The following is a 14,586-nucleotide window of genomic DNA, read 5'->3' on the forward strand; positions in this document are numbered from 1 at the left end:
CTGAGAACGAGGCCAAGGTTGAACAGTTTGCCCTCAGGTTCAAGGTCAGTCACCACTGAAATAACAGACATGTCTTGGGCAGCATTACTTTTTGAGCCGTCAGTTTGCATCTATATTTCAGTTAAGAAAGAATTTAAGCTTTTGGGGGTGGAGGGATGATCTATCCTCAGGATTTACCAACAAAATTAATTTGTATGCTGCACAAATTGGATTAGATTGTTTGGCTCTTCCGGAAAGTAATGCACGTTTTGAAGTAATGGAAAACAAATCCTGTCTGTGACAAACGTCCTGGGCTCCCGCTAGAATATACTATGATGGGTTTGTATGAAAAGCCCTATAGACAATTATTTCTTGTACATCCCTTGTTTTCCATCTCCCGTTATGAAAAAAACTAGGGGATATAACGATCAACATGTCTGTCCGTCTGTCATCCATCTGTTTTCCGTTTCTTGAGCTGAATTCCTAAAGTGTTGAATATTTCTTGTCGAAACTTGCTATGCAGGTCAGTCTAGTGGTGTACTGCTGCTGTTTGATGATTTGGGAGCTTATTTTTTTTTCACGACACTACTCACGAGAGTAGTGCTCATTTCCGGTGCAGAACTCCAAAACCGTTGGATATTTCCAGATGAAACGTGCTTTACAGACCAGTATAGTTGTGAACTGGTGCCTTTTGATAACTTGGGATACTGAAAAATACAGAACAACAATGTGTTTTTTCTTCACAGAACTGAAGGTAACTAATGGCAATGTACCAAAAGTGGGGTATAAGTAGCCAAACTCCATTTCTGAATTGCACCAGAATGGAGAAGATATGTCATCTCCTGGTTCTAGTTTAGGATTGACTGTGTATGTCGTCATCTCATGTGAGTGAGTCTTGTGTTTCGGACAGAGGAGCTGGCCAGACAGTTCAAGAAGAAGTTTGAGGAGGTTCAGGAGCTGGTCAAGGCAACGGAATCTGGTAAGACTTTGTGTTAGGGTGCTACCTCTTAGCCACTGAACCAAAGTAATTAAATCTAAACCTACTGGATGATCATTTTTCATAGCTGTTTAACATTTTCTCAGTCGTAAAGAATGGTGTTATTCTTGTTCAACCAAAGATTTATACATATAGTGTATTTGTGTCATTTGATATTCTAAGATTCTTAATAAACCAAACTCACTGTGACCATTTTGCTGCAGCCTTGATTAAAACAGTTTATCTGTCACCTGAAGAATTGTCTAAAAGAGGAACTGATGTACTGCTAGTATCCCAAGCCAAGAATACCAACAACTCGGCAATTGTGTCCAAAAGCCAGGACGTCCCTGTGACAGAGGAGAAAGAAGAAGAAGATGACGATTCTGAGGAAGAAAGCATCATGTTTGAGAAGAGAGCTACGTCGACTTATTTTGAGAATGATGAGTGGAAGGTAAGCTATTGACGTTTTTTTATGTGTCGTACAGTATTGCAGTCAGTCAGATCACTTGTCAAAATGGTTTGCTGCTCTAAGATGTCATTAACGACACTGGCACGATGAGATCATGCATTGACGTCCATGAGGAGGAAGTCCAGTCCGATTGCTCCAGCATACACTCTCACTTACACATCCAAAATATCATCCCTGAAGCGCACACCTGTCATTGTGCTCCGCTGTAGGACATGGAGATCGGTTCTTCCACCTCTACTGATCCTATCCCAAATTATGATTGAGCCTCCTCCATAGCGGTCATGTTTGACTACCTTGGAATCCTAAAATCCTAAGAATTCAGTTGGTGAGTTAACAACGTACAGTGTTTCATTCTCTTGGACAGGCTGGCCGTCACATCAGACCAAGCCCAGAGCACATGGATGCCAGAATCCGTTCCCTGGCCTACTCCCAAGAGTCCTTGGTCAAGATTGTGCTTGCCCGCAATGAGGAGCTGGTCAAGTCCAACAGTCAGCTTGTGGGGGCCCTGAGAGAGACCAGAGAAGTCATCACACAGCTAAAGGTGAAGCTTACAGTTGTGTTGGGATAATTCCCTGTCATTTGGTGTGGCTCTTTGACTAATTGTTACAGCATATTACATGTTTCAAAAGTTTCGTGTTTATTTGTATGTAATGTCTCACAATGTCTCTCTCACTGTCCACTTAAGAGGGACTTAAGACATAATGCTTTGCTAACAAGTATTATAGGTAAGCAGTATCCTGTGCTTCTTGTGTAGTCAATGCACTGTTGATGTAGACTGTTGCTCATGATCTTCATTGCTGGTTTACCTTGGTGAGGCAGGCTAACACCTAGTCAGTCACTCTCTGAACCTTGCAGATATTTACCGGTCAGATGTCTTTGCTAGACTGAAACCCATGGGGATTCCGGGTTAGAAAAGGTCCCCAGCAACCAATGCTGGTTGACTTGGGTGGTCAAATTAGGTGACTCAGTTGTTTGTGTGCATGGATTGTTGCTCACAATATTGGTCACTGGATTGTCTGATTCAGAAGCGATTACCTACAGGTTGCCATTATATAGCTGGAATATTGCTGAGTGTGGCGTAAAAGAACAAACAAACTAGACTGAAATACTTCTCATAATTTTTCTATATCGGCCTCCTATGCGACATGTTTTTCCAGCAAAGAACAATTCACGTTTACAGTCCCAACTTAACTTGAGCCAGAAGTACAACTACTTCAGTCTGTCTACACCTGGACCTCACATGGCCTCACCCCACCATCCACCTTACCCCCCTCCTCAGGGAATTGCTCCTGCTCAGTTTGGATACCAAATGCCTAGTCCAGCAGGCTTACCTGGCTACAGACCTCCATCTCCTCGTACACGTTGTAGGACCAACCTCATGGGACACACTGGCTTCATGGGCAAGGATGAGTCCAATGTTGTTGGGAATCATGATGATGAGAATCCTTACTTCATTGATGGAGAGTTCTTTAAGGAAGTTAAGCCCACCCTCATGGGCAATACTATGTACCAGACTCACACCTTGAATGGCCATATGGAAACAGGGCAGGCATTGAGGGAAGCTCAACGGTAACATATGCTCCGCAGAACAGACATCAGAAGCCACAAAGTTAATGTGTTAATGAGTCTAACTTGCAAATCTATTATGTTCAGTCAGTTCACATGTTATTTGCAATTTCTCAGTCCAGACTTGACACTTGCCTAGTGACATGGAAAACTTCAGACTTCAGTACATGTTAAAGAAAACGTTTTAAAATGTAAGCTATTCTTATGATCAATATATACTACTCAAAAAAGGTTAAGGAACATCCAATTCTTTCAAATGGCTACAGATAATCTCTCATGCCATGACAGATTAACTCGATAGTCACATGTAAGAATTGTGGGTTCCTTAACTTCTTTTGAGTAGTATATATGTATAATACGTGGATAATACAAATGAAGTCCACAGTTCACGAACTATTTCCGTATTCGATGAAGTGTTTTCATACAGAGTGAATTCTAGTGTACTTTTCCTTGGAGTAGTGATGTTAAATTATTTTAAATATCTACCTTTCATTATCATGTTTGTGTGTGTTTGTGACGGGTGCCATCGTGAGAGTAGGATAACGCTTATTTCGCGAACACCTGGTATCATATCTATTAGTGATTCATAAACACATTCCTATAATAAAGTGGGAATCGTACAATGGACTCTGCTTTTAGCAAAATTGAGACATGAAGACATTATATTATTTCACGTCGGAATGATGATAAAAATATTAAAATACGGACAGCCTCACAGATTTCGAAACGATGTTCAGATAAATATTTGTTCACATTAATTCTGTCATGTGCGTGAAAATGGGTTTCAACATTATTTTCATCAAGCTTACATTCAGGTCGCTGGCTACTTCGGCATTAACACGTGTTTTGTCTCACAGCTCAAAGCAACAATGTTTCTCTCATGAACATTTTTCTTTCCATCCATGACGAACATCTGTCATAATGTCAATGCCTCAACAATCTTCCGTGGCAGTTGAATTTATCAATGTAATACACACGGCCTCATTCTCGGCGTCGTTCCTTCCAAATACCCACCACGTGATCAGGGTTACAACCTTGGGATAAATTAATACATTAATTTGCATTTTTAGAAAAGATTTTTTTTTCGTGAATATTATCATTAAAATATATCCTGTACATGGTATTTTTGGATTGCACTGCATATTTCTTTCATTATTTTCTAAAACTTTTTGTTTTCGCCTTTCTGACCACGCGATCTGGCATGCTAGCCTTTCTGGGTTGAATAGATAGGGTTTCACAAGCGCTTGACCACACTAATCTCTGAGAAAATAATACCTAGATATTTATGATAGGTTACAGTTTTCATTTGAACTCCTGAATACAGCCACTTTCTACACTGCGTAAGTAACCACCGTTTCTAAATACTATTATGTCAGACTTATTCGAGAAAGCATTTGCAACGTCTTGCCAAAACAGAAGCAGCCCGTTCAGCGCATTTTCCTCAAGGCCTCAGAAATTATGAACACCATCATGCATATTCAACCTGATACCATTACCTTTGGTTCAGGCAAAGGCATGCCTACCACAACCTCAAACAACATGCAAGTACCAAGGCTCAAGTGATGGCATAAAACTGGAAGAAAATACAACTTTGCTCCAGATGCCTTGGATTTTCCTGTTCAAAGCTGACCGTGGATAGAGTGTCTGCCTGGAGAGAGAGGAAGGTCAGTGGTTCGATTCCTGGTCGTGACATACCAGAAGTGAAAAGATTGTTCTTGTAACCTTTCCTTTAGCTCGGCATTAGTGGGGTAATCAAGGATTGTTTAGTATACTGTGTCAGTCAGTATACTGTGTGTGAGTGGGGTATCTCAGTGAGTTAGTACTATAGAATGGCACACACACATCACACATGTCGCAGTGCAGTAACCTTGAACACATGTGCACCATTTCCCCCACCTACCTGTTTTAAAGCTAGTGAAGTTAGACCGTAGGTGCGTTCAATAAGCCGTTGGGTGCCGATGCGCTAGCGAGTGTCTCCGAATATTTCCAAGTCAATGAAACGCATGCTGTGCTAGCTTTCTAGCGCCGCCTCGGCGCATACTGAAGAGTCGGGACAAAAATGGGGCATTTGGACAAATGCGGGGCCCGTGAACATTACATTTTGACATCGAAGAACTTGTTACAGATACATGCACTCAATGGTAAAGTTTAATACCTACACATTAGTGATTACATTTATGGGAAGACTTGTAAAACCCAATTATTTTAGCTGCATTTAGAAACAGGTAAATTCATACATTTTCATAGGTGTTTGTCTTTTCTTAAATAAATCTAAAACATTGCAATTTGTTGGTGTATTGGTTTGTTGTTTTGTTTGTTGACTCCCGTTGAATGACGTCTTCAGCTATGACGTCATTTCTAGTGTCAGAATAAGATTGGAATTACGCCAACAATGCCGTCCGGATGACGAAAACATAATCCAGAGTGTGTGAACGATATTGCACCAGTACACATACGTTATTTAATAACTCGGTTATTTGTAACCCCCATGGGTAATAAATTATTTTGACGTGATTTATGAGACGTTTTTCCTGCCGTTTTGACAACATCGTGATATGTCTCATCCGATGTATTTAATTTATCACCTTGATAACTGTCCAGAACATACTGAAATTAAATAAATATGGATTGCTAAGGGAATAAGATATTTTGTCAAGTCATATGATACGCAATCACTGTTCGGTGGGATCCGTGAAGATCCGGCGTAGAATAGGTCTTCAGCAACCCTTACTTGCCGTAAAAGACGACTATGCTTGTTGTAAGAGGCGACTAACGGCATCGGGTGGTGAGACTCGCTGACTTGGTTGATGCATGTCATCGTATCCCAATTGCGTGGATCGATGCTCATGATGTCAATCACTGGATTGTCTGGTCCAGACTCGATTATTTACAGACCGCCGTCACTTAGCTTGAATAGTCCTGAGTGCGGCGTTAAACAACAAATAACCTAACCTAACTGTTCGGTGGGAACTTGTGGATAAGAAGATATAACATATACAACTTAGTTTATCTTTATTATTAACAATAATTACTTAAATCAGTCTGCAACGCCATTTTGAAAACCGCGCCCCTGCCGGCGGAAGTTGACACAGCGTTCGTTAGCACCCGAACGTCCACGGAGAGAGCCGAGAAAGCATCTCAGAAAACTCTTCGGCCTATTGAACGGAGGCCTGCTCCAATGTCTGGTGCCAATGTAGGTCATACGTAACAAGTGCTATGTGTGAGTTGATATGCTTTCCAGCTAATCAAGCTAACATCATAAACCCAGATCAAAGCGGTTTCACTCCTGGCCGCTCAACCCTAGATAATCTCGCCCGACTAGAACAAGATATTAAGACAGGACAACTAAATAAACAATATACCACAGGCATCTTCTTAGACTTCTCTAAAGCTTTCGACATGGTATGGCACGATGGGCTAATACAAAAACTTAAAAAAATAGGACTACATCCAGGACTTCCTAAACAATCGTAAAATAACCGTGGGTATAGACCAAACTCTATCGGACCAATGTCCCCTAGAAAATGGCACTCCACGGGGCAGTATCCTCAGCCCCACCCTCTTCAATATAATGATAAACGATCTTTTCGAGGGCCTATCCCCTAAAGTAAACACATCAAAATTCGCGGATGATGGAGCCATCTGGATCCGCACTAAAACCATGAAAATGGCCCAAAATTTACTCCAAAAATCTCTTAATAAAATACAACAATGGGCTGACAAATGGGGCTTCTCCCTAAACTCAGAAAAAACAACAGGAATAGTATTCAAACATAAAAACATGAAACCCGCCTCCCCAATCCTCCAGCTAAACAATCAAACAATCAAATTTCAAAACCAAACCAAATTCTTAGGACTTATTTTCGATGAACATCTCACCTGGGATGCTAACATCCAAAACCTAACAACTAAATGCAGTAAAGACCTAAACACCCTAAGATGCCTAACTGGCTCTAACTGGGGAGCCTCCAAAGATACCCTCCTCTCTCTCTACATATCACTAATTAGATCAAAACTAGACTACGGCTGCACCATATACAACACCCTAAACAACTCTCTATCTAAAAAACTTGACTCAATACAATATCAGGCTCTCAAACTAATTACACGCACCCAACATGGCACCTCCTACACCTCACTTCAGGCCTTAACAGGAGAAATGCCACTAAGTCTACGCAGGGAACAGCTAAGCTCAAATTTCTGGGCCGCGTCCCAATCAAACCCTCTAATCCAAAACTTAATAAACCAAAACATCAGCCCCAAAATCCAAGCTCTAGCTCGTAAACACCCCTTACTTACCCCAATATCCCAAAGAATAACAAACTACCTAAATAAACACCAAATTAAAAATCTTAAACAAAACTGCAAACAATCAAATATCTTCACCCCTAAACTTAAAATACCCAAAATAGACACAACACTAGCTAGCAAAATAAATAAACAAACCGACCCAAACATAGCTAAAACTACCACACTAGCATACATACACGAAAATTGGCCAAATTGGTGTCACATTTACACGGACGGATCCTCAGATCCGACCTCCAAACACACAGGTTTCGGAGTCCATACCACACAACCAACTAAAACCACACAATCCTTCCGACTCCCAAACAACCAATCAATATTCACGGCAGAACTAATGGGCATGGCCTCAGCCCTCCATAATCAAGAATCCAAAAACCACAAAAAAATCCTAATACTTACCGACTCCCTAAGTGGACTGCAAGCCCTCCAAAACAAAAATACCAAAAACCGACCTAAATTAATAAATCAAATACTTAAAAGCTCCAACGACCTAACTAAGGCAGGCAAACAAATAACCTTCTTGTGGATACCCGCCCACGTAGGAATATACGGTAATGAAAACGCCGATAAAGCAGCTAAACTATCCCTCAAAATCCCAGAAATAAGCTTAAACTTACCCATCTCAAAATCAGAAATTAGAAGTGTAAACAAGCAAAAAATCACAAAAATGGCATAACCTATATCTAAACTCAAATAGCCAAATCAAAAAAGTGCTCAGCTAACCACTAACCAAACCGAAAATTCTCCATCCATCAAAAAAAGTAATCACTAAACTCCAAACAGGACACACCAACCTAAATAACCACCTAAAAAAATAAAAAAACACACTACAGGTAACTGCCCACTCTGCAAACAACTAGAAACCCCAGAACACGCACTCATCCACTGCACAAACTACCTAACACATCGAACCGCATTACAAACCACCCTCAATCTAAACAAGGCTCTCACTCTAGAAGCAATACTAAACCCACAAAACAAACTAGAAAACTTAGGCCTTAGGCGTATTCTTAATCAAAACGGAACTAATAAAACGCATCTAAAAACACAATAACCTACCAAATCAAAATCACATAAACAAACAAACATCCACCATACCCAGCTCCCTTAGTTCTCCTCCCCAACCCCATCGGCATCTATTCCAAATCTCAAAATTCCCAAATTCTATATGAGCAACCCCTAAAGCCCCATCTTGGGTTGCACAGACCACGTGTTATATCTACCTATTTACTACTTATAATGTCACGGTACATCGTATTTAAAGAAAAGAAGGGGCCCAAAGTGAACCTCTTTCCCTTTACATTCTCAACATAGTCTCTATCAGAAGTGTTTGGCTTGTGTTGGGTCCGACTTGGCCCCCGGGCGGTCAAAATCAACTTTAAACACACAGACGTATCTTCAAATGTGTTTACATCTATAGATTAGTGTTATATCTACCTATATACCACTTTATAATGTCACGGTACATCGTATTTAAAGAAAACAAGGTGCTCAAAGTCAAGCATTTCTACTGTATTTTCTTAAGAAAATCTATGTCAGAAGTGTTCGGTCCGACTTGGCCCGGGCTGTCAAAATCAACTTAAACCTCACAGATGTATCATCAAATGGATTCACATCTATAGATTAGTATTATATCCACCTAAATACCACTTTATAGTGTCTCAGATCGCTGTAATTAAAGAAAACAAGGTGCTCAAAGTGAAGCCCTTTTCCCTCTACATTCTCAACATAGTCTCTATCAGAAATGTTGTGAGTGAGTGAGTGAGTGAGTGAGTGAGTATGGTTTTACGCCGCTTTTAGCAATATTCCAGCAATATCACGCTTTAACCACTAGGCTACCCGACCGCCCCAAGTAAGTAAGTAAGTAAGTAAGTAAGTAAGTAAGTAAGTAAGTAAGCAACTTTGTTTTACAGTCGTGATGTTTAAGATTATTCACTACCCGGGACAAGTCGATCCGACAGGTTGAATGATACGCAGGATGCAAAAGGATGTAAGCGCAAGTACGGTACAGAAACTGAAGTAAGTTGGGCTCTCTTAGTTTTCTGTATGCTTACACATCATCACGTCATACTGGATTTAATTTCTTATTCTAATACTGCTAATCTTTGTCAGTGGCCAGTGAAAGTATCACAAGGGAAAATTCCAATATATACAAAATATACAATTTGTATATATGGTATATCCAAAAATATACAATTTTGTATATATGGTATATCCAAAAATATACAATTTTGTATATATGGATAGATTTTACCACTGATTTACTCAGTTCCTTTTTACTGGATTCTCACAATATGTGGTTGATATTGAAAATATTACTAATAATACCGGACAGTATTATTGCATGTGACAAATATACTTTAAAACTATGTTCATTATGACAACTATATTTGGAGTGTTATGAAATAATTGGCATTTATTCATGTTGACAGCATTTTACATAATAAAGAAATAGAAGATTTCAGCAGACTTTTGTAACTGTTAGATATATAATACGTCCGTCTAATGTTTACAAATAAGATGATCTATACATACAAGTAGTTCAGAGTAGTTTTAAACAGTGACGGTAAATAAATTTATCGAAAATAGCGGCAAATATGAATATATACAATTTAATATATATGTTTCTGTTATGTCATGGTATGTTGATTCTGAATCTAAAATATTTCTTTATATTGTTTGCCAAACAGTTGTATGCACTGTCCATCGTGATACTTCTACTTAAGTATATAAAAAAAGGATGTTTGTTTAGACATGCGTTCATTGTAAACAACGCAGTGTTTTCGCTTGCTGGTTAGCTTGTACAGGTCAAAAGCAAAGTTAATCGCATTACTTTTGTGACGCATTTTAAGCCTGTCATACAGTTCCTGAAACAAATAAGTCCAATACAACCGATGCAAGTCAATCATATTTGGCAAGACTAGATTACTGCAGTTATATATTTTATCAATATAATCAAACAATTGTTTTTATTTTTGTAAAATATGTTCATTTCAGAAACTCGATGTTAGTCTAGCCAGCGGTCTAAACTCGCATTAATTTGGTTACACGTTTCATGATTTACAGTATTCGTGAAGAATATGTAACAATTAGCCACAATTAGAGCCTTTGGTAGGAGTAGAGGGAATGATAAGCATAGACTTGCTAACTATTTTATCATATTCATGATAGCTCAAAAGAAACTTTGATTTATGTATGTAGTACACCCCAAAAAGAGGGATAACAGAAGTGATATATTAAGATGACATACCTTTATACATACTAACGTGTATAAACTACTATCAAACAGTGAGGATAACAGGTGTTTGCATAGAGGTGAGCGTATCCTGCACCACCGGTGGAACAAACACACGCAAAGGCAAGTTAGTTGTTAAACCCGAAAAACACGGAAACGATCAGCACAAGTCAAAATATATAGAGAATTTCATCGGACATAACTCCATTTGCTACTTCTGTGGTGGTCACCAATCAACCCATTTATACTTCCAAAAATAGCTTTAACCCTTTTAAAGCTTTTGTGAAATTCAACAGTATGGGTTTGGTCTGACAAAGCAAGAAGCACAAGCGTATTCTTGCAAGTCTAAGGGTCCAACAGGAGTTATTTCTGCGACATGCTATTTCAAAACCCAAAATTCAGAGGGATATATATGAAAAGAAAAAATTAAATAATACAAATATAAATTCCTTCCAGGTGAAGGCTTTCTCTTGAAATCAAATTAACACAGCAGATTTTAGTCAATGACACATCTCTTGGTGTAGAAGTTCATCTCTGTCACCATGCTATGGTATTTCTGGAAAGGAAAGTTAACTTACAAAGTTGTAATATACGTGAAAGGCTTAATGTTGCTGATTAAGCGCAAAAATATAAACTCTGACTGCTCAGTAACATTCATGTAATATTAGTTATATTCAAATAAGTGTACTTGTTCTAGGTGTGTGTGACGTGGATACATATATATAAGCGTATAGAAGAAACGTCAACAAAATAAAATAATAAATAAGCCATGTCCTTCATATGTACCACCAGCTGTGTCACAGAAGGTGAGTTATAATCTCAGAAACCGCCATGGTTTTGTAGTTCCATTTGCACGGACATCTACGTTTAAAAGGTCTTATATTATAGATACATTAAGCCAATGGAAAAATCTATCATCAGGAATCAGGGATAGTCCGTCAATATCTTATTTTAAAGCTGTCGCATCTGAGCAGCCTACACCACCACCTATGCACTATTATTGCGGTTCTACAAACATATTGCACACTAGATTGAGACACAATTGTAGCACACTAAATTCCAACCTGTTTCGTGATAATTATCTGACACTATTTTTGTAAATGCGGAGATCCTTGTGAAAATTCATTCTATTTCTTCTTCCAATGTACCTTATATAATGATATTAGGGAGACATTACTGACAGCTATCGATAATCTTGGAGGACAAAAAACTCTAAATAGAAACTAAAACTTTTGTGATCCAAACTTAGATGTTTTCCTGAATACAAAAATATTCTTGTCTGTACACAAATTTATAGAAACGACTAACAGATTCAGTAGGCTTGCATATTATTGTTTCCAAACTGTTAATCATTAATATTGTTAAATCTATATACAACACTAACATGTATAATATTAGCATATGTATGAGATGCACACTGTCTTCACTTTCCAGCACTTTGTACATATCCTTCATATGAGCACTGTATATTTATTGCGCACTTTGTTTCCACAATGTGATGCTTCAACTGTAAAATGTTAATTTTCATTATGCAATATTATGTATAACTGTATATAGGGAGAAGGTTGTAATAAGTGCTGCACTTGTGCCCAATCCCTTTGTCTTTTTGGACAATACAATACGTTTAATAATAATAATAAGTAACCAATGTATTATGATCAGGGTCCATTGTATCCCTTCAGCCAGTGCGAATCAGGTCCTATCACATCTGTTTTGTCATGTATCACGCGCTATACAGTCGAACCTCGCTTATCCGGACAATTGCTTTTTTAAAATGTTGTCCGGAAAAACGAGTTTCTCGATATCTGAATACCTTGTTATCTGACCGGTGTCCTCCCATTAGTTAGACGTTCCAATAGTTAGACAGCTTATAACAACACTTTAAACGGTTGAGTGCACACTAATCCTTATGCTTGTTACCTCAGCCTTTAAAATGGAATAGTCCAGATAAGATCTGACAAACAAAGCAAAGCAGCTTTAAATAGATACTTCAATATTATACTTAACATTTAATGGCACTTTACATTTGATAAATTTTATACAATTTGTAACAACACTTTGTGACAGTTTTTGGTAATGTACACTTTACATTTAATAACTGTTACAGTTTATTTATCACCGACAGTCGTACATTTCTCATTGCAAGTCTTGACGACACATCTCCAATGTGTAACGTTTGCCTCTCGCGGTTTCTGTTGTAAATATATCAATCTAATATCAACTGCTTACTTCCACGCCGAGAGGTGATTTACTCTACTTTCCTTAAACCAGCCATATCGATACTGACAATGATACGTACCCAAATATCATATTTATTTGTTTGATGAGTAGATAATCTAAACTCAACTCCTTCAACTGATCATACAGTGAGACAATTAAGCTACTCCATAGTTTACATAGTTAATCTCATGCCTATTGAACCTGTGCTGAGAGTAAGGTAATTTAGGTTAATTAAACGAAATTATAACATATATACTCCCTCAACTGTGAGTCCCCTATCCCTACGCAGTACTTTTATCTAATTAGGACTGATCCATTACACCTGTAGGTATATTCCCTCTTTGCCTTAATAAAAATGTCTAATAATTGGGACGTCTAACTAATGGGACGTCTAACTAATGGGATATAACCATCTGACCAGAAGTCCTTCCCCTACCTCAATTCTACCGAGGCATATGTGAAATGAATGGCAAAAATATGATTTATGAAGGATCGACCAATTACTAATAAAATACATTGTGCTGTATAAACCTACGCAGCATGCTGTGACAGTGCACTGCATTATTGAAACGGCTGAAGAAATGCATATGTAGCCTAGTTTAGACTTGCACTTGTTTTGTGTACAGATACGACGGCGAGGTTAGGGCAACCTGACACACATGGGCATTAATAGCCATGTTTACCTGTACTAGTTGAGAGCCAAGGTTGAAGTCATTCATGTGTGAAAACTGTTGTCGAGGCATCTGTAAACGGCTAAAGAAATGCAAATGTAGCCTAGTTTAGACTATGCACTTGCTTTGTGTACAGATGCATTATTAAAGTACATCAACATGAGATATCATATACATTCATATATATTTGTTGAGCACGAAACCTTGAAGTGTAGCCAGGGCATTTCCTCGAAACTATGGGCGGACATGTAGCTTCAATATCTTATAAATTATAGGTCAAGGTGTATTCAGTAAACAAAGATCTGAAGGGCTGTATTTCCTTCATCGAACACACACAGTTTGTGACGGTTACGAACGAACTAGCACTTGTTTGGCAGGTAGTTTTTGTTAAGATTTGTTATCTTGTTCTCTCTCTACCCTCTACTTCCTTAATCACAATTTAAATCCTAAATAGACTTTCGGGCCTAACACTGTGGCAATTTTAGACCCTCTGTTTCTGTATTTACTTGAGCTCATTTCCCCTAAGGTTTACACATCTCATAAGACTAAGTCATCAATGATGTCAAAGCTGTCTGACATGTTTCTAATGAACAGTTTATGAAGCTAAACAATCTCCAAGTGACTTAAGCACAAAAATACGCGAACACTTCTGACAGAATTTCTTAAGAAAATACAGTAAAAATGCTTGACTTTGAGTTCCTTGTTTTCTTTAAATACGATGTACCGTGACATTATAGAGTGGTATATAGGTAGATATAACACTAATCTATAGATGTAAACATATTTGAAGATACATCTGTGTGTTTAAAGTTGATTTTGACTGCCCGGGCCAAGTCGGACCTAGGCTAGGCCTATGTTGAGAATGTAGAGGGAAAAGGGCTCACTTTGAGCCCCTTGTATTCTTTAAGTACAGCGATCGGAGACACTATAAAGTGGTATTTAGGTTGATATAATACTAGTCTAAAGATGTGAATCCATTTGATGATACATCTGTGAGGTTTAAGTTGATTTTGACAGCCCGGGCCATGTCGGACCGAACACTTCTGACATAGATTTTCTTAAGAAAATGCAGTAAAAATGCTTGACTTTGAGCACCTTGTTTTCTTTAAATACGATGTACCGTGACATAATAACGTGGTATTTAGGTAGATATAATACTAAT

General features: G+C 38.4%; 1 protein-coding gene across 4 annotated transcripts in view; it reads left to right on the forward strand.

Moving 5' to 3' along the window:
* The window catches only part of LOC124120610 (E3 SUMO-protein ligase RanBP2-like), a 160,204-nt gene that overhangs the window by 117,616 nt on the left and 28,002 nt on the right, over positions 1–14,586 (forward strand). The gene's annotated exons all lie outside the window — the stretch shown is intronic.

The sequence above is a fragment of the Haliotis rufescens genome, unplaced genomic scaffold (genome assembly GCF_023055435.1).
Source record: "Haliotis rufescens isolate VD_foot unplaced genomic scaffold, xgHalRufe1.0.p SCAF_9, whole genome shotgun sequence".
In the NCBI taxonomy this organism is placed as follows: Eukaryota; Metazoa; Mollusca; class Gastropoda; order Lepetellida; family Haliotidae; genus Haliotis; species Haliotis rufescens.